Source organism: Tursiops truncatus, chromosome 7, assembly GCF_011762595.2.
Source record: "Tursiops truncatus isolate mTurTru1 chromosome 7, mTurTru1.mat.Y, whole genome shotgun sequence".
NCBI lineage: Eukaryota > Metazoa > Chordata > Mammalia > Artiodactyla > Delphinidae > Tursiops > Tursiops truncatus.
In genome coordinates, this window is record NC_047040.1 from 90,262,691 (window position 1) to 90,287,124 (window position 24,434).

Genomic DNA, 24,434 nt, shown 5'->3' on the forward strand with positions numbered 1-24,434 from the left:
GATGGGACATATGTTTCATATTTTACAACCTAGTTTTCTTTCAACCCTGTCGTGAGTCTCTGAGAGCGTATGTATAACCTCATTTGGGAGGACTGCTGAAAGCCTAAATGTGAGCCCTGTTGACTGTGAGGCAAGCCAAGCCCAACAGCTTCCTGGGTCCACTGAGACAGGTCCTGGCTGCGTGGATGAGCCCGTGGTACAGCCCGCGACACTTATTCATGGGTGCACACGAGGTTGAACACATTATCCATTGACCTCTGGGCTGAAAGCCAGTCTTGTACAAGGTTGAGCCTGCTGTTTCAAAGCAGGCCACAGCTGGGTGACTCATTTAGGGAACCACTTCAGTGTTTTTAAAGCATTCCTTCTGTTCAACCTCCTTTTTTTTATCCCACTTAATGCAACATCTCGGCACTGCTTGGGCACCCTGCTGCTGGACATTCACTGCATATTTCAGTCTAAGCAGTGGTGGATTTTGATTACCAATAACGTAGAGAAATGTGAAATCTCCAAAATTAATTTAGACTCATTTTTTCAAAGCTGCACACATTTTGCCCACCTTCCCCCAGCCCCAAATTTTCCTTCGTTATCCAATCGTACAGCCACTTGAAAAGGTAGCAGTTGCTTCCCTGTTTTCATGCCGTTATTACCACGTGCTAGCGGTTTTTATGCCAATTACCTGCCGTCAGAGCCTTCCCCTAGTCCAATTGTGAAAGGGATGCTTCTACAACCACAAAAATACTTTCCTCTGCTTCAGCTCTATACATCTGAAGCAGAAAACTCACCTTAAGTGATGAAAAGCGTGGTGTGCAAAGCGAGTCTCTGGGTGCCCGTGGAGAGATTCACATCCCAGGTAAATAATTCTTCAGGTCCCCTGGTCAGGACTTATCAGCCAGAGTCCCTTCCAGGCAGGTAGGAGTTGAAAAGCAGGCAAAAGCGGCTGGGTGCAGTGTAGCTTCAAAAGGCAGGCAGATAACTAGATGTATATGCCTCGAGGCAGGTCCTCGACAAGAGGAAACCTACCAGACAGGCAACAGTTCTTACCTGCCTAGAAAATAAGCTGGAAGCCACAGGGGCTGACGATCCAAGTCAGGAAACTCCTTCAGCTCATCCTGGAAGGCAGGTCAGCACGAGGCCAGCAGGACCACTGGGCATGGAACTACAGAAGCCCTCCCTAAGGCTCCTTTCAACATTGTCTTTCAATGTACCGATGTTTCTGGAAGAAAAATAATTTATTTTAATGAAGGACTAACTCAGACTCTGAGGTAGTGCTGAACTGTCTTGCTCTGAAAAGATAAAGGCGAGGGTGTAAGTGTGTGTATGATTTTATTATGTGGGGAATAAATGCAGCTGATAGATCTGTGCATGTATTTATGAATATTCTATTTATACACATGGTTGTATCATCTACATGCAACCCAGTTAATTATTCTTATCATCTGATCTTGAGTTCACAGCCTATGATTTCAGGAGAACTTATTTTTAAGAATATAGAAATCAAGTATGAGAAAGGAGACAGAGCTGGCAGATTTTTTAAAACAGACACAACAATAACAACTTACAGGTTCCTGAGTTTCTGCAGGTGAAATGGATCAGAGATAACAGTGATTATAAGAGATCCTAAGTCTGTCTTGTGAACCCCAGTTGGAACTGCCCACAGTTAGGTTTTTCTGTGAAGTCAATTTAGAAATTTGGAAGTCTCAAATAAAGAGACCAAGAAAGAGCTGATCAGATAATTGTGACTGACTTAATGCCCAATGAGATAGACACAGTGAAGGTTAAATCAATTGCTGGGTGCAGTGTTGCTCTAAATTTCATGCCTTCAAGACAAATTCAGGAATGTAAATCTGTTTGCACTACGCAGTGTATTTCATAGGACTTTTTGGCTACCCAAACTTTTCTGAAGCTAATGGAATCCCAGCCCCTAAGTGCTATCAATGTCCCAAACTAGACCTATCTCTGCCACTGCTAGAAGCAACAACCATTTCTAAGAGCCTGTCTATGACTATCAGCCTGGGAGGTGACTGCTTCTATAGAGGAAGAGGAGAAAGATCAGAGGAACCAAGGCCTGTGTGATCTTTGATAAAGCCCTGGACAAATCTAGGCAAGTCCTCTCCACTCAGACATGTGAGGAGGATGCTGGAACACCCAGGAGAAAGTCAAGTCTGAGAAGCAAGAAGTATAAAGAGATGGACACAGATGGGAAATACCTTCCTAGCCCAACTATGCTTAATAGCAACTTCTCCCAATGTACATAATGAAGTATGATATGAATAAGCAGTGTTATCACACAAGGAAATCAGATCATTGGGTGTTTCAGGATGAACTTGTGAGAAAAAAATTACAAAAGGTATATAGTCCAGACCATTCAAGACTGGATTATGGAGACAATACATAGAAAAGGCACTGATTCAAAACACATATGCAGTAAATAGCTCCTATCACATTCTGAGCACATCATTCATCCACCCAAGAAATGTTTATTAAGCATCAGCTAAGTGTTAGACTCCATTCTTAGCACTGGGGAATGGAGTGAAAAAGATAAAATCCACAGTCTTAAAGTACACATGTTCTAGTAAGAGAGACAGAGAAAAACATATATACAAATACATAATATGAGGGCAGACTGAGAGAGGGATTTTGAGGTAAGATCAGTCAGGATAAGGGTTAGGCAGAGGAAGAACAGGTGACAATGGTAAGTAATAGCTCTTCTACAAGGGGGTTCAGGAAGACCTTTCTCAGTGACACAACTGTCGGTTCACAACCTCAAGAGTTCCCTGGGGGGTGAAATTCAAAACTGGCCCATGTACATGGAGGGCGAGGAAAGACAGAAGAAAGAGGCAGACCACTCCAGATCTGTAGGTGGCAGGGTTAATAAGGAAAGGAAATCACATACAAGGCTTGTCATGGGTGGGCACAAGACAAGTTGATCTCTATACCCACACCCCAGAATCTTTAGAAGTTCATATAGAGGGGCTTCCCTGGTGGCGCAGTGGTTGAGAATCTGCCTGCCAATGCAGGGGACACGGGTTCGAGCCCTGGTCTGGGAGGATCCCACATGCCGCAGAGCGGCTGGGCCCATGAGCCACAACTACTGAGCCTGCGCGTCTGGAGCCTGTGCTCCGCAACAAGAGAGGCTGCGATAGTGAGAGGCCCGCGCGCCACGATGAAGAGTGGCCCCTGCTCGCCACAACTAGAGAAAGCCCTCGCACAGAAATGAAGACCCAACACAGCAAAAATAAATAAATATATTAATAAAATCCTACCCCCAACATCTTCTTAAAAAATAAATAAATAAATAAATAAAATAAAAGTTCATATAGAGGCTTTCAGTCATATATACCATCCACATGGTCTCAACAACACATTACTCCTTAAAGGCTACATCCTTGAAACAGTTTCTAGTGTGAGAATGGTGGGCAGAACACACTTTCCAGAGATAGGAGAGGGAGTGAAGAGCCTCCAATTGCCCAGTTCCAGCAGTTACATCCTGTCAATGACCTCCTCCAACAATAATGGAGCAAGCCCAGTGAATAACTAGAGGAAAATAGTCCTAGGAAGCGAGAATAATGAGGGTCAAGCTCAGAGCGTCTGACAAGCTTGGAAAGCCCAAGGAACAGGAGCAAAGGGAGAGTGGCAGGGGATGAAATGAGATAGGTGGGGCAAGGGCCAGCCTAAGGGGGGCTTCCGAGGCCATGGTACAAAGTTTGGACTTTTTAAAGTATATAATTGGAAACTATTGGAGGGTATGGGGCAGAGGAGTGGGGAGTGGCATGATTTGATATTTGTTTTTACAAGATTATTCCATCTCCTGTATGGGAAACAGACTATATCCCAGAAAGAACGGAAGCAGAGACCAGTTAGGATGCTCTTACAATAGCCCTGGAAGGAGACAATGGCAGATGGAAATAGACTGATAGTGTAAGTAGGGGGGTTTCGATTGTACCTTTAATTTCTCAGGACCTGAGAAAGCTGACAGAATCATTATACTTCAAAAATTGCTATACCAATGATCCCAACACAGGCCTTTATATTCCATCAATTATTTCGCTGCTTTGAAGTAACATTTACCCTACTACTAAGTTCTCCAAATGCCTGATGATAAGAATCACTAGGGACTTAAGTACACTGTCTGTACCCTCCGCTGGAGTTTCTGACTCTGTAAGCTTGGTTGGGTCCAGAAATCTGTTTAACAAATTCTCCAGGAGATTTTAACAATAGGCACACTGACGAGCACTGGTTACATAACTGAATTTCTTCATTCTCCACACTGACATAGATAACTCCACCTCCCAGTGAAAAATTCAGTCCTTAGGACTAAGAGTATTGAGGATATCACCAAAGACATTGCCTCCAATTCTGGATGCAGTTCAGAATTACACAAAGGCCTTTATAAAAATGCTCTTGGATCAACAGATCAGAGGTGGGCATGTAGTCTCACTTCTCCTATAGATTTCTTCTATTTCCACTTGCTACTGTCGTGGTTCAGATTCTTATTATTTGTACTTATTTTCATTTTTAAAATTCTATCATGAATTGTATTGCCAGCTTAATCTTCGTAGTACCCTCTACTGAAAATAATTCTCTCCTACTTAGAAACTGTCCCTGTATTGCATTTTCAATAAATCCCCAAAACTTTGGTTCAACGTTCAACAAAACCTGCAATGCATGACTGCATTCCTGCATAACTTTGTAGTCTTCTCTGTTCCTATTCCCTTAAGAATCCCCGTTCTGACATTTTTTTGCCAGCTGTAACAAAAAGGAGTTCACATTTTCTATTGTTGCTCAACATCCTTCTTTTCTTTTTTCTGGAATTCTGCCTATTAAAGCTTCCCCCCTTCTTCAAGGCTAAGCATGGGCCACTGGCTCCCATTAACTGTCTCTGAACATTCAACCAGAAATGATTTCTCCTTTACCTCAACCCTTATGGAATGACTGTTTGAGGCATTTCTAAGGCTTATAAGGTGCGATATTGTGGCTGTGCATTTAATTTACATTGCTGAGTGATGACAAGTATTTTTTTTTCCAGGAGGGTATATCATAGTCAATATGCATTGATTTGTATCACCCAATTTGCTTTACGTAGATCAGGAATTTAGGCCCTCCACGGTGTTATCAGAAACCAGAGGGAGCTGTCTAAAGCGAAAACCTAGAGTGTCTCAGGAGCTCCCCATCACATACTGGATCTATCTGTCCTCCTTAGCCTGGCATGCAAGGTGCATCAGGACTGGGGTCTTGCCTACCTATTCAATCTCATCTCTTTTTATTCATCTTCTCTTACTCGATGTTCCAGCAAAATCACACTGCTTTTGTATTCCCCAACACAACCAAAGGGGTCTTTATTCATGCTTGCACAGTCCTTTTCCATGAAATTCCTCTTACACTTCTTCATCCCGTGAACTCTTTTCCATTCTACAGCACTCAGCTCAGTAGCCCCCCTCACCACCAACTCCAACCCTTGCACTACCGAGTTAGAGCACTCCCATCTTTCTCATAGAATTTACCAAGAACTGTGTAGAGAAATTCTCTTTATCAATTTCCCTGCCAATAAGCTTCTTAAAGTCAAGAGATTTGGATTTTTTAAATATTCAGTATCTGACAAAAATCTGGCTCTCTATCAATAAATATATCACTGCATAAGTATGCAGTGAACTAGATGAATATGAAAGAATAAACACACTGACAATGTTTCCTAAGTTTGTTTTCATCCTTCTTATTCCCCAGGTGATTCTGATGTGTAGCCATGGTGAGATGCACTGCCTTAGGCCAAATATAATTGGCAGTAAGTAAAAATCAACTGAATTCTGTGGTTGGACAACAGCGGAATCGTAATAAAAAGCAAAAATGTCTAAACCTTAAAGCCTAGTCAAAACTAAAGTTAAAGAGTTAAGCAACTTTGTTAATAGGCTAGAGGTGTGAAACCTTCCAAAACAAAGTTGTCTGGCTTGAATTGTGCCTACATAGTCTGTAGATTGACCTAACTCACTGAAAAATTCATCTCATTTTCACTTTTTTCAGCCTCAATAGGACACAGCTGCACTGATGTTCGTCTCAATTGGTGGAGTGAAGAAGCTTCACCTTTATTCAGTGTGAAGCAACTGCCAAGATAAATGGCCTTTGAGAGGTAATAAGTTCATGAGCATCACCTGTGTTGTGCAAAACACTATTTGATTTTTCTTAAAGTTTAAACCTATTGGAAAGAACATATGAATTACGTATGCAGCTTGCGGGTGAAAAGTTTTGCTGCAGGGTGATGAAGTGCACCATCAAGGTGATACATTCTGAACATTGCCTTCTAATGACACAAGGGAATCACAGAGCAAATGGAAGGGAGGAAATTATGACCCACTGGCCGGAATTGGTAACACAGGATTTGTAACACAGGAATGCCACATGAATATGCTCTATACTTATCTTGGAGAATAAGATTTGGGGCAAATAAAACAAATACCACAGTACAGATTTCTCTGTATATAAACGTACTCTGCAAACCAGGCCATGATGGAAAGTCGTGATATATTTGGGAAACTATTCTCAAGAGAAAAAGCAATGTGGCTTATAGACTATTACCTAGCCTAGTTTTGAGAGTGTGTGTGTGTGCGTATTTGGTCTTTTTCTCTGCCCTTCCACAGCTGTCTCACCCTTCTTCCTTATGTTCAAATTATAACTTTCTCCCTTTCTTCCTAATCAATTTGATTCAAGAGCTGCTTGTGTGACTACTAGCAGAGCCTCTGTGCTGTGCTCCAGAGGAGGTGCTCTCAGCTCTTCTCTGTCAAACGGGTGGCATATGCTCAGTGTAATATGCTACCCAGGGAAGGCACACGGTGTCTAGGAATTAGGAAGCCATTTTCCTAGATTCATCAACGTTTGACCTTTTAATAGAAGATAGTGTTTACTTTAAGGTGGTATCATATGAGAAACTGAGAATGAAACACTTGAGTCCTTTCACCTGGAAAAAAATGTGGGATGAAGATAAACTGACAGAGAAAGACAAATACCATATGATATCACTTATATGTGGAATTTAAAATGTGACACAAATGAACTTATCTATGAGACAGAAACAGAGTCACAGGTACAGAGAACAGACTTCTGGATGCCAAGCGGGAGGAGAGGCCGGGGAGGGATGGATTGGGAGTTTGGAATTAGTAGATGCAAACTATTATATATAAAATGGATAAACAACAAGGTCCAACTGTATAGCACAGGGAACTATATTCAATATCCTGTAATAAACCATAAAGGAGGGGGAGGCTTCAAGATAGCGGAAGAGTAAGACGCGAAAATCACCTTCCTCCCCACAAATACATCAGAAATACATCTACACGTGGAACTGCTCCTATAGAACACCCACAGAACGCTAGCAGAAGACCTCAGACCTCCCAAAAGGCAAGAAACTCCACACATACCTGGGTAGGGCAAAAGAAAAAAGAAAAAACACAGACAAAAGTATAGGGACAGGACCTGCACCAGTGGGAGGGAGCTGTGAAGGAGGAAAGACTTCCACACGCTAGGAAGCCCCTTCGCGGGCGGAGACTGCGGGGAGCGGAGAGGGGGGAGCTTCGGAGCCACGGAGGAGAGCACAGCAACAGGGGTGCAGAGGGCAAAGCGGAGAGATTCCCGCACAGAGGACCGGTGCCGACCAGCACTCACCAGCTCGAGAGGCCTCTCTGCTCACCCGCCGGGGCGGGCGGGGCTGGGAGCTGAGGCTTGGGCTTCGGAGCTTAGATCCCAGGAAGAGGACTGGGGTTGGCAGCGTGAACACAGCCTGAAGGCGTTAGTGCGCCACACCTAGCCGGGAGGAAGTCCAGGAAAAGGTCTGGAGCTGCCGAAGAGGCAAGGGACTTTTTCTTCCCTCTTTGTTTCCTGGTGCGCGAGGAGAGGGGATTCAGAGCGCCGCTTGAAGGAGCTCCAGAGACGGGCGCGAGCCGCGGCTAAAACCGCGGACCCCAGAGACGGGCATGAGACGCTAAGGCTGCTGCTGTAGCCACCAAAAAGCCTGTGAGCAAACACAGGTCACTATCGACGCCTCCCCTCCTGGGAGCCTGTGCAGCCCGCCACTGCCAAGGTCCCGTGATCCAGGGACAACTTCCCCGGGAAAACGCACGGCCCGACTCACGCTGCTGCAACATCGTGCGGGCCTCTGCTGCCACAGGCCCGCCCCGCACTCCTTGCCCCTCCCTCCCCGCGGCCTGAGTGAGCCAGAGCCCGCCAATCAGCGGCTCCTTTAACCCCGTCCTGTCTGAGCGAAGAACAGACGCCCTACGGCGACCTACACGGAGAGGCGGGGCCAAATTCAAAGCTGAACGCCGGCAGCTGTGCGAACAAAGAAGCGAAAGGGAAATCACTCCCAGCAGCCTCAGGAGGAGCGAATTAAATCTCCACAATCAACTTGATGTACCTGCATCTGTGGAATACCTGAATAGACAACGAATCAAACCAAATTGAGGAGGTGGACTTAGGGAGCAACGATATATATTTTTTTTCCCTTTTTTTCTTTTTGTGAGTGTGTATATGTATCCTTCTGTGTGTGCTTTTGTCTGTAGAGCCTTGTTTTTACCATTTCTCCTAGGGTTCTGTCTGTCTGGGGTTTTTTTGTTTGTTTTTTGTAGTTTTTAGCACTTGTTATCATTCGTGGATTTGTTTTTCGGTTTGGTTGCTCTCTTCTTTCTATCTTTTTTAAAATTATTTTAAAATTTATTTTTTAATAATTATTTTCTATTTTAATAACTTTATTTTATTTTATTTTATCTTATTTTACATTATTCTTTCTTTCTTTCTTTCTTTTCTCCCTTTTATTCTGAGCCGTGTGGAGGACAGGCTCTTTGTGCTCCAGCCAGGAGTCAGGGCTGTGCCACTGAGGTGGGAGAGCCAAGTTCGGGACATTGGTCCACCAGAGACCTCCCAGCTCCACGTAATATCAAACTGCGAAAATCTCCCAGAGATTTCAATCTCAACACCAAGACACAGCTCCACTCCACGACCAGCAAGCTACAGTGCTGGACACCCTATGCCAAACAACTAGCAAGACAGGATCACAGCCCCACCCACCCATTAGCACAGAAGCTGCCTAAAATAATAATAATGCCACAGACACCCCAAGACACACCACCAGACGTGGAACTGCCCACCAGAAAGACAAGATACAGCCTCATTCATCCACCAGAACACAGGCACTAGTCCCCTCCACCAGGAAGCCTACATAACCCACTGAACCAACCTTAGCCACTGGGGACACACACCAAACACAATGGGAACTACGAACCTGCAGCCTGCAAAAAGGAGACGCCAAACACAGTAAGTTAAGCAAAATGAGAAACACACAGCAGATGAAGGAGCAAGGTAAAAACCCACAAGACCTAACAAATGAAGAGGAAATAGGCAGTCTACCTGAAAAAGAATTCAGAATAATGATAGTAAAGATGATCCAAAATCTTGGAAATAAAACGGAGAAAATACAAGAAACGTTTAAGAAGGACCTAGAAGAACTAAAGAGCAAACAAACGATGAACAGCGCAATAAATGAAATTAAAAATTGTCTAGAAGGGATCAATAGCAGAATAACTGAGGCAGAAGAATGGATAAGTGACCTGGAAGTTAAAATAGTGGAAATAACTACTGCAGAGCAGAATAAAGAAAAAAGAATGAAAAGAATTAAGAGCAGTCCCAGAGACCTCTGGGACAATATTAAACACACCAACATTCGAATTATAGCGGTCCCAGAAAAAGAATAGAAAAAGAAACGGACTGAGAAAATATTTGAGGAGATTATAGTTGAAAACTTCCCTAATATGGGAAAGGAAATAGTTAATCAAGTCCAGGAAGCACAGAGAGTCCCATACAGGATAAATCCAAGGAGAAATATGGCAAGACACATATTAGTCAAACTATCAAAAATTAAATACAAAGAAAAAATACTAAAAGCAGCAAGGGAAAAAACAACAAATAACACACAAGGGAATCCTCATAAGGTTAACAGCTGATTTTTCAGCAGAAACTCTGCAAGCCAGAAGGGAGTGGCAGGACATATTTAAAGTGATGAAGGAGAAAAACCTAAAACCAAGATTACTCTACCCAGCAAGGATCTAATTCAGATTTGAGGGAGAAATTAAAACCTTTACAGACAAGAAAAAGCTAAGAGAATATAGCACCACCAAAGGAGCTTTACAACAAATGCTAAAGGAACTTCTCTAGGCAGGAGAAACAAGACAAGGAAAAGACCTACAATAACAAACCCAAAACAATTAAGAAAATGGTAACAGGAACAAACATATCAATAATTACCTTAAATGTAAATGGATTAAATGCTCCAACCAAAAGACATAGACTGGCTGAATGGGTATGAAAACAGGACCTGTATATATGTTGTCTACAAGAGACCCACCTCAGACCTAGGGACAGGTACAGACTGAAAGTGAGGGGATAGAAAAAGATATTCCATGCAAATGGAAATCTAAAGAAAGCTGGATTAGCAATTCTCATATCAGACAGAATAGACTTTAAAACAAAGACTATTACAAGAGACAAAGAAGGACACTACATAATGATCAAGGGATCAATCCAAGAAGAAGATATCACAATTGTAAATATTTATGCACCCAACATAGGAGCACCTTAATACATAAGGCAAATACTAACAGCCATAAAAGGGGAAATCAACAGTAACACAATCATAGTAGGGGACTTTAACACCCCACTTTCACCAATGGACAGATCATCCAAAATGAAAATAAATAAGGAAACACAAGCTTTAAATGATACATTAAACAAGATGGACTTAATTGATATTTATAGGACATTCCATACTTTATAAAAAGAATAATTCATAATGATCAAGTGGGATTTATCTCAAGATGCAAGGTTGTTTTAACGTTCAAAAATCAATCATTGGGATTCTCTACATTAACAACAGAGTAGAAAAAGCCTAAGTTATTCAATTGATACAAAAAAAAGTATTTGACAACATTTAACAAATATGATAAAAACTCTCATCACGTACGTATGATAACATCTTTAATCTATTAAACGACATCTATGAAAAATCTAGAGCTAAATTATACTTAATGTTGAAACATTCAATTGTTTCCCCCTAGGATCCAGTGAGCAAAGCAAGAATTTCTGCTCTCACCACTTCTATTCATCATTGTACAGGAACACTATGGCAAGTAAAAAGGCATAAAGATTGGAAAGCAAGAAGCAAAACTTCCCTTATTTGCATAAACTTGATTCTTTACACAGATAATCATAAAATGTCTACTAAACAAATTAATACTTAAAATTAGAGAGGTCACAGACTGCAAAATACAGTATTTATTTCTATTATTATATACTAACAATAAATTGGAAAAAAATTTTTAAGATTTTTTTTTCATGTGGACCATTTTTAAAGTCTGTATTGAATTTGTTCCAATATTGCTTCTGTTTTATGTTTTGGCTGGGAGGCATGTGGGATCTTAGCTCCTGGACAAGGGATCAAACACGCACCCCCTGCATTGGAAGGCGAAGTCTTAACCACTGGACCACCAGGGAAATCCCAAGCTGGAAAAATTTTTTAAATACCACTTACAATTGCACACAAAAAAATAAAATACTGTTTACAATAGCATCATATCATTATTACAAGTATCAGTAGGAATTATTTTAATAAAAATCTGCAAGATTTACGATAAATGTACAAGAATATTGAGAGAAATTTTTAAAGACCTAAACAAATCGGTTGAAGCTCTCGGTATTGCTAAGATTTTATTTCTGTCCAAATTGATCTGTAAACTCAAAACAATTTTTGGCACAATCCCACCAGGACTTTTTCTACAAAATGACCAGCTGATTTTAATTTTTATGGAAGGTCAAAGGAACTCAGAAATAGAAACCACCTGGAAAAAGTCGATGGAAAGACACTAGCTGATTTCAAGAATTACTCTGAAGCTCTGATAATTAATACATGTGGTATAAGAATATGGATAGGAAAATAGATCAGTGGGCTAGAATAGATTCTAGATCTGGAGTCACATACGTATGGTCAATTGATTTCAATAGAACTTTTAAGATAATATTGAGGAAAACAGTCTTTTCAACAGATGATGCTAAAACAACTGGATATTGCACCCTATGGCCTACCTCACAGTATACATCAAAGTTAATTCCAAATGAGCCAAAGACCTAAATGTGGAAACTAACAATCTAAAGTATCTAGATGAAAACACAAGAAATTTTCTTTGCTCAGAAACTGCAAATATTTCTCAGAAAAAAAACTAACCACATTGATAAAATAAACTTCATCAAAATTTAAAACTATTGCTCTTCAAAAAGCAAACCACATATTGGGATAAAACATTCTTAATATATATGTATGACAAAGAACTTGTATCCAAAATATATTTTTAAAAACCTCTTAGAATTCAGTAATGAGAAATAAGCAACCCATTTACAAAAGACTTGAACAGATAATGCATTAAAAATAATCAAATGGCCAATAACCATATTAAAAGATGCTCAAAAGCATTAGTCATTGGAGATATGCAAATGCGAACAATGAAACACATACTAAAATGGATAAAATGTAAAAGACTGACCATGCCAAGTGCTGGAACAGATATGGAATAACTAGAATTCTCCTGTGTTTGTGGTAGGCATGTGAAATGGTAAACCATGTGGAAACTGGTGTTAAAAGATTAACTGGGCCATATTAAAAAGTTTAAGAGTTTATCTGAGCAAAAAATTGATTTAAATCAGGCAGCAACAAACCAGAAGTGGTTAGGGGTGCTCTAGGAGAGCTCAGGGAGAGACTTCTATAGAGAAAAGGCAGAAGCAAAGTAAGGCAATGACTGATTGGATATAGCTTAAAGCCTAGCTAGCTGTTTGTGGTTGGTCATCCTTAGCATTTTTATTTCATAACGTTAAGGTATTTACAGGCTTAGATTTTGGTTTGCCTACACGGGTTGCCAAAGCACTAGAGCCGTCTCCTTATTTAATTAATTTAGAAATTTTCCTAGAAAATTAAACATATGTTTGCCACATGACCCAGCAATCCTACTCCTAGGAATTTGCATGTTCACGCAAAGACTTGTACATGAATGTTCATAGCAGCTTTATTCATAACAGCCCCAAATGGGGAACCAACCAAGTGCCCAGCAACTGGTGAATAGCATAACAAAACTAATCAAAAATAAAAGGAATAACCTATTGATACGCATAACAGCAAGGATGAGTGTCTCAAAAGCATTATGTAGAGCAAATAAAGCTTGACACAGAGTACATGTCATATGACTTAAATTTTATAAAGACGTAGACTAGGCAACCAAGCTATGGTAATAGTAACCAGATCAGCTCAGAACAATGATTGAGAATATGGGAATTGCCTACAAAAGAGTGTATGAGGGACATTTTAGAATGACAGAAAGACTGTATATCTTGAATTAGGTGTCAGTAACATGCGTGTATTCATTTGTCAAAGTCATCCAATTGCGCTCTTACAGTGTACGCATTTTCTCATGTGTAAATTATACTTCAATAAAGTGATTGAAAGTTGGAGAGAGAGGGAGGGAGACAGAGAGAGAAAGAGAGAACTACAAGCAGATATTCTTCATACAAATAGACCCCAAGTTGATTTCCAGATGTGCATATCTAAACTCTTGGGTCATTTTATCTGGGGTCCTTGTAATTCTCTAATGCTTTGGAAAGGCAATTTCCCATTCTGAGAATGAATTGGGGAAAACCACTTTAATTGATTTGATCAACAAACCCAAACCTGCCTCTATTTAAAGAGAAACCAATTTGAACATTCTATAACTGCATGTGCATCCTGCCTCGCTTGAAGGGGTCTGCCTGGCAATGCCATAATACATAACTCTGCTTCAAATGAGACTGTGGTTACCAAGGCAGAACAAGACATTTTCTACGTTTATTTGCATTAACCAATAGTCAGACTGGCCTTGGGGCCCAAAGCTTTTAGTGGAAGGCTCTGTGGTCTACTGAGCTGATAAAAATGATGTGGTTTTCTGTATACATAGAGATAACTTTTTGATAACTAGGATCACTAACCAATGCTGCTACAGAGAGATTTAGACAAGCACTGTCTCACTCTCTGATTAGAAGGGATTTATAATCTAACATGGATAATGTTGGCATGGCTCAAGCATGTAGAGGATTTTTAAAAGACAGAATAGAAATACTAACCAACACACAAAATGATATATTTCAATTCTCTATGTAACCAAATTTTGACAGATATATTTGAGATTAGTGAATGTGGAAAAACTCATGAGAAAAAAACCCACCTTACTAAAAATGTTTAATTTTGTTGCTGCTTTATTTATTGAGTAAAAACGTATAGCATCAAAAAATGAAATTAACATCAGACATCTAGGAGACATATGACAAATTAGAACAAAGCTGGCTGCAAAAATGGGGAAATTTTGAACTTCAATACTGAGTCATAATTTTATAAATAACTGGCACCATTCCTCACCCCTTTGCCCACATGTAGGAGAGACCCCCGGTGTACACTGGTAATGTAATGGAGGTAAAACAGTAGGACTTTTGATTTCACGATTGCACACTGGCATCATGGGAGTAGATGGGGCCGCATGTCAGGCCCAGCTCACAGGAGGTCGCCATCACAAAAGGTTACACACCCAAAACGTATTTCAACATTATTCACAAGCCCTCCTCAGGTTAGCTCTCCTCATATTACCTTAACATGCCGCATATCATAAGGAGAAATGGGGAGCTGTTATCTTAAGATGTAGGGAAAAGAATGCCCAGAAATAAAACCTTAATTCTCAGTTTGGAGCTGTTGCTCTTTGGATCTCATCTGCAATTAGGCTTTTATTTCACTTCCTGCTAACCACCGTGGCCCTCCTGGGATTTCTCAAACATTCTAAGCATGATACTGTCTCTTGCCAAACGGAATGTTTTTTCTCCGGAGAGCCACGAGATTTGACCTCCTTTGGTTTTTGTTCAAGTGTCATCTTAGTGTGACACTCCCCATCCACCCTACTACAAACCTCATAACCAACCAGCATCTTCCTAGCTCCTTCCCCACTTAACTTTTCTTTGTCCTCATCACCACCTCTCACTCCTGAAATGTAAACTCCATAATAGAAATATTTGTTTTGCTTATTGCTAGTCCCCTAGAATTGAGTCACGCTCACCATAGGCACTCCATCATTGTATAGAGAGTGAATGTTTCCGCCAGTGTGACCTGAAAATCTATGGGTTTCTATAACACAATGGTTCTCAGCGGTAGCTACACATTAGCATCCCCTGGGGTTGCTGTGGTCCCAGCTCTGACCAAATGAATTTGCATCCGTGTGGGGGGCCCAGGCACGTGGGTATGGTTTAAAAGCATCTCAGATGATTCTACGTGCAGCCAACTTGGAGAACTACTGAATGCAGTAATACTGATTATAAAAAAAACTTCTGAAAAAAAAAATTCTACCCTTGAAGTCAGTAGCTCCACTATCATTTATTAAGAAGCATTTAATTTTTATGCCTGTTCACCCGGGCATCTCCTAGAATCATAAAAGAACTACATTAGACTTTTTTTTGAACATTCAAGGGCTCACTATAATATAATAGAAGTTACTGTGAGGAACCTTTGGCACTACAATTACCCTGGTAAGAACCACGTGGATCTCTAACTAGGTCAAATACAAGTCCTTGACCAGGATGTTTTCTTTGCACTCTGTACCAACTGTGGGACAAGAACAGTTTAAGGCAGGAAGACTACACAGAGAAGGCAATTCCCACACGCTCAGCTTCACGTGCAACACTCTGCCCAGAAAACTAATAGCTCTTGCCTCCTTTTTAAAGAAACTGGGCAGCATGGATTGAACGTTATTATATGAATTTTAATGATTAAAATTCAATGAATTAAGATTTATCACACCAGCCCACCTTTAGCTGTGGAAGAAAGTAGAAAGATGCCCAGTGTCCCTCCTGTAACACAATCCTAGGAAGAGCTGGCTGTTTTCATACCACAGTCATTCTTTCCAGGGTGTTTTCTTTTTTCCATTTTGGTGCACTCAGTAAAAACTTATCAAGTGCTGCTGTAGGTCAGAGGTTAGCACTAAAAAGTCCAAGATGAATAAGACATGGTCCCTGTTCTTGAGGAGTTGATAATGTAGAAGGGGGCACATGCAAACAAATGATTATAATGTGAGCTGGTGTGTCCAGTGGAATACAGGAGGGAATCTGTCAGGACCTGAGGTATAAACGGGGAGGGATCGGTAAAAACTAAGTCAAAATTGAAGACGTATGGGCAAAGAAAGTATCCCTCCTACCTTAGACTCCTAGCCCCTAGTGCTTCTCTGTTTAGAGGCAAAATCTGTTACTGTTTTCATATATAAAGTTTCAGAAATAATCTATGTACCTATAAATGTATTTGCTTAAAAATGTAGCAAACAGCATTAAAAGCATGAATTCCGGAAGCAGCCTGCCTGAATAAGAATTCTAGTTCTACTGCTTACTACTTAGGTATCTTACTCAAGGAATAGTCTCAATTTCCTCATTTCTAGAACGTGCATAACAAGCACACCTACTTTGCAGAGTGTTACAAGTATTACACAAGTCAACTAATAGTACCTCTGGAATAATGTGTATTCTATGCCTTGCTTTTGTCATTTAATGACATGGGTTGTAGACACTTTCAGTTCAACTCGTATAGAGGCATCTGAGTGTTTTTAACCTGTTTATTTTGTTCCCACTTCATCGATTCTTTCCACAACTTTTTTTTTCCTCCTCCAAAAGGACCACCAATAGTTTGAGTTGATCTGTCCACTCTTTTTCTTCATATTTTCAATAGCTTAATCTTTCCTATTGTATAGCATTATATTTTGTTTTGTTAATACTTTCCCTAGCTTCTCTAGCTAATATTTCAATATTTTAAATACTCAAAAATCTTCTTTTGCTCTTGCTGTAGTGTCACCACTGAGATAACTTGCAACTTGGCTCAAACTACATAGCAATGTCCATTTTTTTCTCAATTTACTTTCCACTTCTCTCAAATTTGACATGTTATGTGCTCTGGACACACATATGCTAAGGGGCTAGATAAGCAGCATTCTCCTCTACTATATTTTTTTTACCTACACATCTATCAAGGATAGAATTGTAGTTATGGAATATCACTACCAATAATTGTAGCAGATACTAAATTAAAGCTCATGACATGGCTAGTTCCAATCCAGCCATTGGGAAATCAGAAATTTGCAGAAGCGCCATGTTTAGTGTTGCACACATGAAACAGGATTCTCTGAGAAATGAAGGCTGAGATTGGAGATCCTTGGAGATACAGCTGCTCATTTGAGAAAAAGAAGCACACTATTTTAATCCATTTATTATTATTATTCAGGCTGTAAGGAGATGCCATTGTGAAAAAAAGACATGGTGTTCATTAACATAGGGCCAAAAAGTGTGAACCCAATGTTGTTAATCTCCACCCTTTGAAAAAACAATGGTGAAAGTAGAATCCTAGTGGTGCTTCCTTATTAATCTCTTACCCAGGAAATTGGGAAGTAAAGAAAAAGGACTACAGTCATAAGCTTTGTGATGTCATCATAAGACTCTGTTTCCTCATCAGTAAAATGGAGACAATAAACAGTATCTATCTCAGAGGGCTGCTGTGAAAATTAAGTGTTAAAACGGTAGGAACACAGGGAAAGAGGTCACTGAGTATTAGCTACAATCGTAAATGATTTGCAACCAAACCTTCCAGTGATGAGGATTTAATCTGTTAATCCCCTGGGAAAGGAATAAGATGGAGATCTCAGTGCACCGTGTCTAGGTAATACCCGGCATAAGAGGTCCCAGAAAGGCAAGCTGGATGGTGAATCTAGCAGGCTGAGCCATAATTTAGCTGCACTGAAAAGAAAAACACTGAGCAGGTTTGGGCCCAAGGATAGTCTCTGTATTTAGGGGTAGAGCAACCTGGCCAGAGGTTCTGAACAACAGTCCAATAAAGTAGGCTGAAGATAGATTTACACTGAAAGTCAGTGGCTAAACCAGGATGAGGATTCAGCCCTCCTTTCTGGAGATGGGATCCAAATGATACTGCAGTGAGATTCCAGGAATAGAGTGGAGGCAGCCCTTTTTATTCAGAAGAATGCCAAGTTTTCAGCCAATCTCTCCCTTAATAACAGAGTGAGGGGGGATGTATTGAGGTGATCCTCCTTCACGGCTGGCCTCACATCCCCTTGCCTGCCAGCCAACCAGCCTCACAGGGTCTCAGTAGGAGAAGGATAATAAGGCCACCCCTTGGGAACACTCCATCCAGTTCTGGAGAAAGGACGTGTGGAATCATATGCGGAAATGGGGACAGCGGTATGTTTCTCATATACCTGCACAAACCTCTCCTTATAATTCTGGCAACTAATCCAAATTTTTTTTTTTTAATTCTCAGTAAATATCTTTGTTTGATCACTAAGCTCCTGTTTTGACTATATTAACCCTATACTGCTTTTATCACACTTTGATACTCACATATGTTTGTATACTGTACATTATATTTACTTAAACTCGTTAGGATTTCTGTAAACTGAAACTACTCACACTTGTTGAGATTTTAAATAGAGACAGTTGTATACAGACAACTCAGAGTATAATTTTTGCTTTATCTTCTTGGGCTTCTGTTTCCTCATCTCCAACTATGGGGCGTTAGATTACTTCCAACTCCAGAATTCTATGAATCTAACTCCTCTCGTTAGACCTGTACTGTGTGAACTTAGCTAAGCTGGCACTCCATTTCCCCAGATTCTCTTCATGGCACAGCTCCTGATGAGCACGGGGCTAAGAGATCTTCTGCAAGTGATTGAAGGCAGAAGGGATGCAGTGGGGAAAGTCAGAGCAGAACACAAGATACTTTCTCAGCACAGACACACTGGGTTTGCCTGTTGGCTCACTTTGTTGGTGTGAGGCAGCATAAGGGCCCACAGAAATTCAGACTCCTTCTAGATCCTTTTTCAGCTTCTCTAACTCCTCGGTCAAGGTGTGTTTCGCTTCATGACATAGGGCACGTGCTTCTCCTGCAGGATACTCCCGTCATAGAAGACGGAGGCTTGGAGGTGGTGAGAGACCCACGCAGGTTCCAGTCTGTCATGGGGGCTCCCCTCATCCTCCCTGCTGCTAGTTGTTCTTGATTCCCTCACTTCACATCCATCTTCCCTTCCTGACTGCCTGCCCTCAGACTTCAGGATCCTGACACAGAAGAAACAGTTCCCCATGACTGGTTAACCAGGTCCTACAGTCCACAAGGTCAAAGACCTATAATACATCCAGAGATAGACAGATAGATAGATTAGATAGATAGATTAGATAGATAGAATTAGATAGATAGAAGGTTCTACCTTCTCCTCTCATCAAATTCTAACTCCTTTCATGTCTTTTCATTTTATTATCAAATTCACCTTAGCTTCTTGAGGGCAGAATGCTGCATACACTGTTGCCGAATGCCTAGAATACATATTAACACAATACCGGCATATAGTAAACTCTGAATCAATGCTCCCTATTGTTAACTGTATGATGCTTCTTCCTGATATATTCTTATTTACATAAACCAACCCCCAATCAAGTTTTCCTAACTTTGTGGAAAGTTTCATCTTTTAAAACGTAGTAGTGGTAGTAATAATAACAGTAAAAACTTGTATTTATTGATATACGGCATTCCCTAAATGCTGGACACTTATATATATTACCTAACTGAATATTCACGACACCCCCCTACGGAAGTCACAAGCAGGCAGGATATCTCAGGTCCGTATTCTTAACCACTCTGTTATCCTGCCTTCTAAAGCCATGGTTTATCACATATAGATTTTACACTCTCTAAAATCACACTAGGGGCTTCCCTGCTGGTGCAATGGTTAAGAATCCGCCTGCCAATGCAGGGGACACGGGTTCGAGCCCTGGTCTGGGAGGATCCCACATGCCGCGGAGCAACTAGGCCCGTGAGCCACAACTACTGAGCCTGCGCGTCTGGAGCCTGTGCTCCATAGCAAGAGTGGCTGCAGTAGTGAGAGGCCCGTGCACCTTGATGAACAGCGGCCCCCGCTTGCCACAACTAGAGAAAGCCCTCACACAGAAACGAAGACCCAACAACAGCAAAAATTAATTAATTAATTAATAAACTCCTACCCCCAACATCTAAAAAAAAAAAAAAGAATCCACCTGCCAATGCAGGGGACACGGGTTCGAGCCCTGGTCCAGGAAGATCCCACGTGCCGTGGAGCAACTAAGCCCGTGCACAACTACTGAGCCTGCACTCTAGAGCCCGCGAGCCACAACTACTGAAGCCCATGCACCTAGAGCCCATGCTCCACAACAAGAGAAGCCACTGCAATAAGAAGCCCTCACACCGCAATGAACCCACTCGCCACAGCTAGAGAAAGCCCGTGCGCAGCAACGAAGACCCAACGCAGCCAAAAATAAATAAATAAAATAATTAAACATAAATAAATAATAAAATAAAATCACACTAATCAAAATTTCCAGTGAATGGAACTTCTTCTCTTTGTAGGATTCATCTTCTTAAGGGTCCCAACAGGAAACATATGGCACAATCAAAATAGGATAATTACAGAGGATATATTTGCAAAGAGACTGTTTACAAAATTGAAGGTGTAGGGGAACTACAAGGGATGGTGCTTAAATGGTGCCTTCCTAGTAACAGAGTCATAGTCACTATCACCCCTTGGATCTGTAGGGACTGGGGAGGCCAGTTTCTGGAGGGAGAAAGAATTATAAAATGAGCCACTGGGAGAGGTCAGGGGTCACAACTAGCTCAAGGTGACCTTGAGGGAAAGAGCCAGGGAAAGACACACTATTACTGCTCTCTCTACTCTCCAACCTCGTCTCAGGGCTGCCCCATTGGCAAAACCCAACTGCAAATCAGACCAGTGGCAGATATCCATTGATGTGATGCATACAGATCAGCCTGGCAGAATCAGAGAGTAGGATGGAGAGGGCTGAGAGAATTAGGGGCATGCAGAAATATTCTGACACAGGTTCACTCTGAAATGTTACCAAATAAACGGCATGGGGCAGCTCACATGCCCATCACTATCTGCTTCCCTAGGATCTGAAATATTTGTCTCTCAGAAAAGACCCATTAAAATCTATAAATTGGGTAACAGCACAGATTCTTTCCCTGCGAAGCAATTAAGCTATGTCTAATATATGTAAACTTAATTTTAAAATTTCTCCTTGATGATGATGAATTCCCATGTGATTTCCAAGATACCTACCACATGCTCATAACTCAATTCTGCTCCAAGTTCATCCTAATGACAGCTAGTTTTTCCTAACATTTAACTGTGTCTTTAAAAGCAAATCTCCAGGGCTTCCCTGGCGGTGCAGTGGTTAAGAATCTGCCTGCCAATGCAGGGGACACAGGTTTGAGCCCTGGTTTGGGAAGATCCCACATGCTGTGGAGCAACTAAGCCCGTGTGCCACAACTACTGAGCCCACATGCCACAACTACTGAAGCCCGTGTGCCTAGAGGCCATGCTCCACAACAAAGAGTAGCCCCCGTTCACCACAACTAGAGAAAGCCCACGCACAGCAATGAAGACCCAACACAGCCAAAAATAAGTAAATTTAATAAATTAAAAAAAAAAAAGCAAATCTCCAGGTCTCCAGGTAATCATGTCACACAGAGTAAAGACTGCATTTCCTTTTTCCCCTCGTGCTGCAACCCTTGGCTTTCCAATATTGGACACATGCCATGCATTTTGCATTAGCTCTGTGGCAAATGTCTAGTGTTACAACCTAAGCACCAGTGCTCGTTAGCCTCTTCAGGAGCTTGGAGACGAGAGCTGGAAAGGTACAACTTGGAGAAATAATTCTCAGCGAGCAAGTAGCAATTTGCCAAGCAGACAAAAAGAAAAACAACAACAACAACTAAGGAAGAGGGAGGAGGAACCTCAGAGAAAGTTGTCTGAGTTAATGAACAAAGTCTGAGCCCATGAGAGCAAAGGAAAAATTTTAAAGAGGTGAAGAGCTCCCCCCATAGCACTTGCTGCAAAGAATAAAAATGGATGTGATAGGTAGGGTTCTGTGAGCTGTTTCCTGTAAGTTCACTGCTGCTTAGCACCTAAGTCGAGAAAGAGCCAAGGGGTTGGGGAGTGAACCAGGGCCATCCTGACAGACGGAGGGGAGGGCAGATCATCAGGAGGCCATGTCATATTGAGAGAGAACTAGGCACCCGGCCCAGATGCCGAAGCCTCTGCCCATCCTACGCAGAAAAGCCTCCAGTTAAAAGGATATGACAGCTAATGCAGGTCTCTGTTGAAAGACAAGCCCATACCTGCCCTATACCTGCCCTCACCCAACACACATACATAAAATCATGAATGCCCCCAGGCACACACACCTGATCCCCTACGTGACTTGCACCTTCCATGCTTGCATAAGCATAAAAAAAGTTACATTTTAGCCAAACCTGAATCCCACCGAATATTGTGTGAATGACAAAACAATCAAGTCCACCAGAGTTCTTTATGTTTACCTGGCATAACAGAGCCAGAGAAATATTTAAGGAGAGTCTTGCCAATGGGCCACTACAATTCTGGTCACCAATTCCAATGTGTGGGTGGCTTTTCCCACACCACCACGCAATTCTCAGACACCAGCAGGGTGTCCTAAAATTCAATTCAATTCTGACGCTATCTGTGTGGAGACAGCATTAGATCCCACAGGTTAAGGGCTGAGTCCCCCATGGCGACCAACCCCCCATTTCAGACACCAATCACAAGTCCAAGTTATCACCTGTGCTTCTGAAAGACCAGTTATAGCTTGGTGGTTTCAATGATCCACCCCCTCCTTAGGTTGTATTAATTTGCTAGAGAAACAATTTTACTAACTAGATGACCAGTTTATTGTCTAAGAATATAACTCAGGAACAGCCAGATGGAAGAGATGCACAGGGCAAGGTGTGGAGAAAGGGTGAAGAGTTTCCACACCCTCTCTGAGCACGACACTCTCCCCAACTCTCCACGTGTTCATGAACCCAGAAGTCCTCCAAATCCTCTTCTTTGGGGTTTTTATGGAGGCTTTATTCCCTCCATAAAAGAGAATGAGGCATGATGGATTAAATCATTGGCCATTGGCGATTGATTCAATCTCCAGCCCCTCTCCCTTCCTGGGAGGTCAGGAGGGTGGGACCTAAAGTTCCCACTCTAATCACGTGGTTGGTTCCTTGGCAACTAGCCCCACCCCCACCTTTAGATGCTTTCCTTTATTTTTTTTTTTTTTTTTTTTGCCACACCCTGCGGCATGAGGGATCTTAGTTCCCTGTCCAGGGATCGAACCTGTGCCCCCGCAGTGGACGTGCAGAGTCTTAACCACTGGTTAAGTCCCTAGGTGCTTTGCAATAGTCACTTCATTAACATAACAGAAGACAAATTCTAAGGGTTTTAGGAGCACTGTGCCAGAAACAGCATGAAGACTAAATGTATCAATATAATATTTCTTGCTCTAAATCACAAGATCACACCCGCAAAAGCAAGAGATGACATTTGAATCAGAGCGAGCTGTAGACAAACTGGAAACTTGTTTTCTTCATTATTGGAGTTTTTCCTATTCATAAAAGGATATACAATCTCAAAGTTTGCCCAATCTGTTTAAAAAAGCAAAGGCTGATATAACATTAAACAGATGGTCTGTCAGTATGCGGATCCCTTATGAGAATTCTTTTAAAATAAGCATCATTCCATGAACCGAGGAAGTGGTGCCGTACAGCTCCATAAACGAGAACCTTCATTAAGAGACTATGTATGTTCTTTCCTTCTTCTTCCCGGGGCAGGGAAAAGAGTTGAGGGAAATGCCCAGTCCTGCAGTAAAGAGAACTTAACAGAAACTGCTGTCCTTGCCTCCCCATCGGATAGCAGGTAGAATGGGGTCAAGGTTTCACATACAAGCATTTTGCCGGTCCTAGAGAACACCAGAAAGTACTCGTTTTCATCATCCTGTTCTCACGTTCCTTGTTTTCCTCTCTGTTCCTGTGCCCTGCTGGCCTCAGCTGCTTGTCAGAAAAGAGGACTTCTCTGAGGAACACCAGCCCTGAGGCTCCAGATTGTGCCTAAGTTACCTGAATTTCTGCCTTATCCCTATTTTAGAGATTTTGGCATGACAGGGGAACGAGAGCACTGGAGTCTACATTCACTCTCTTCTCTCCCATCTCAACTGATACTCTTCTCTTCCTCCTCTCTATAAAAACCCTACTTTCTGAGTCAGCCAGGCTTGGTTCTTGTTAGAAGAAGGGTGCTTCTGGAATTTAGCAAACCTTCTTCTCTCTCCATAAAGCCTTCCTCTGAAAACACTTATTGGGACCTACAAAATGCCAATTTGAAACTAGACTTGGGCAATAACCTTTTTGTTCTAGGCTTCCCTGAAGTGATCAAATAAATAATTGCCCCTGAATCAATGTCATTTAGGTACTG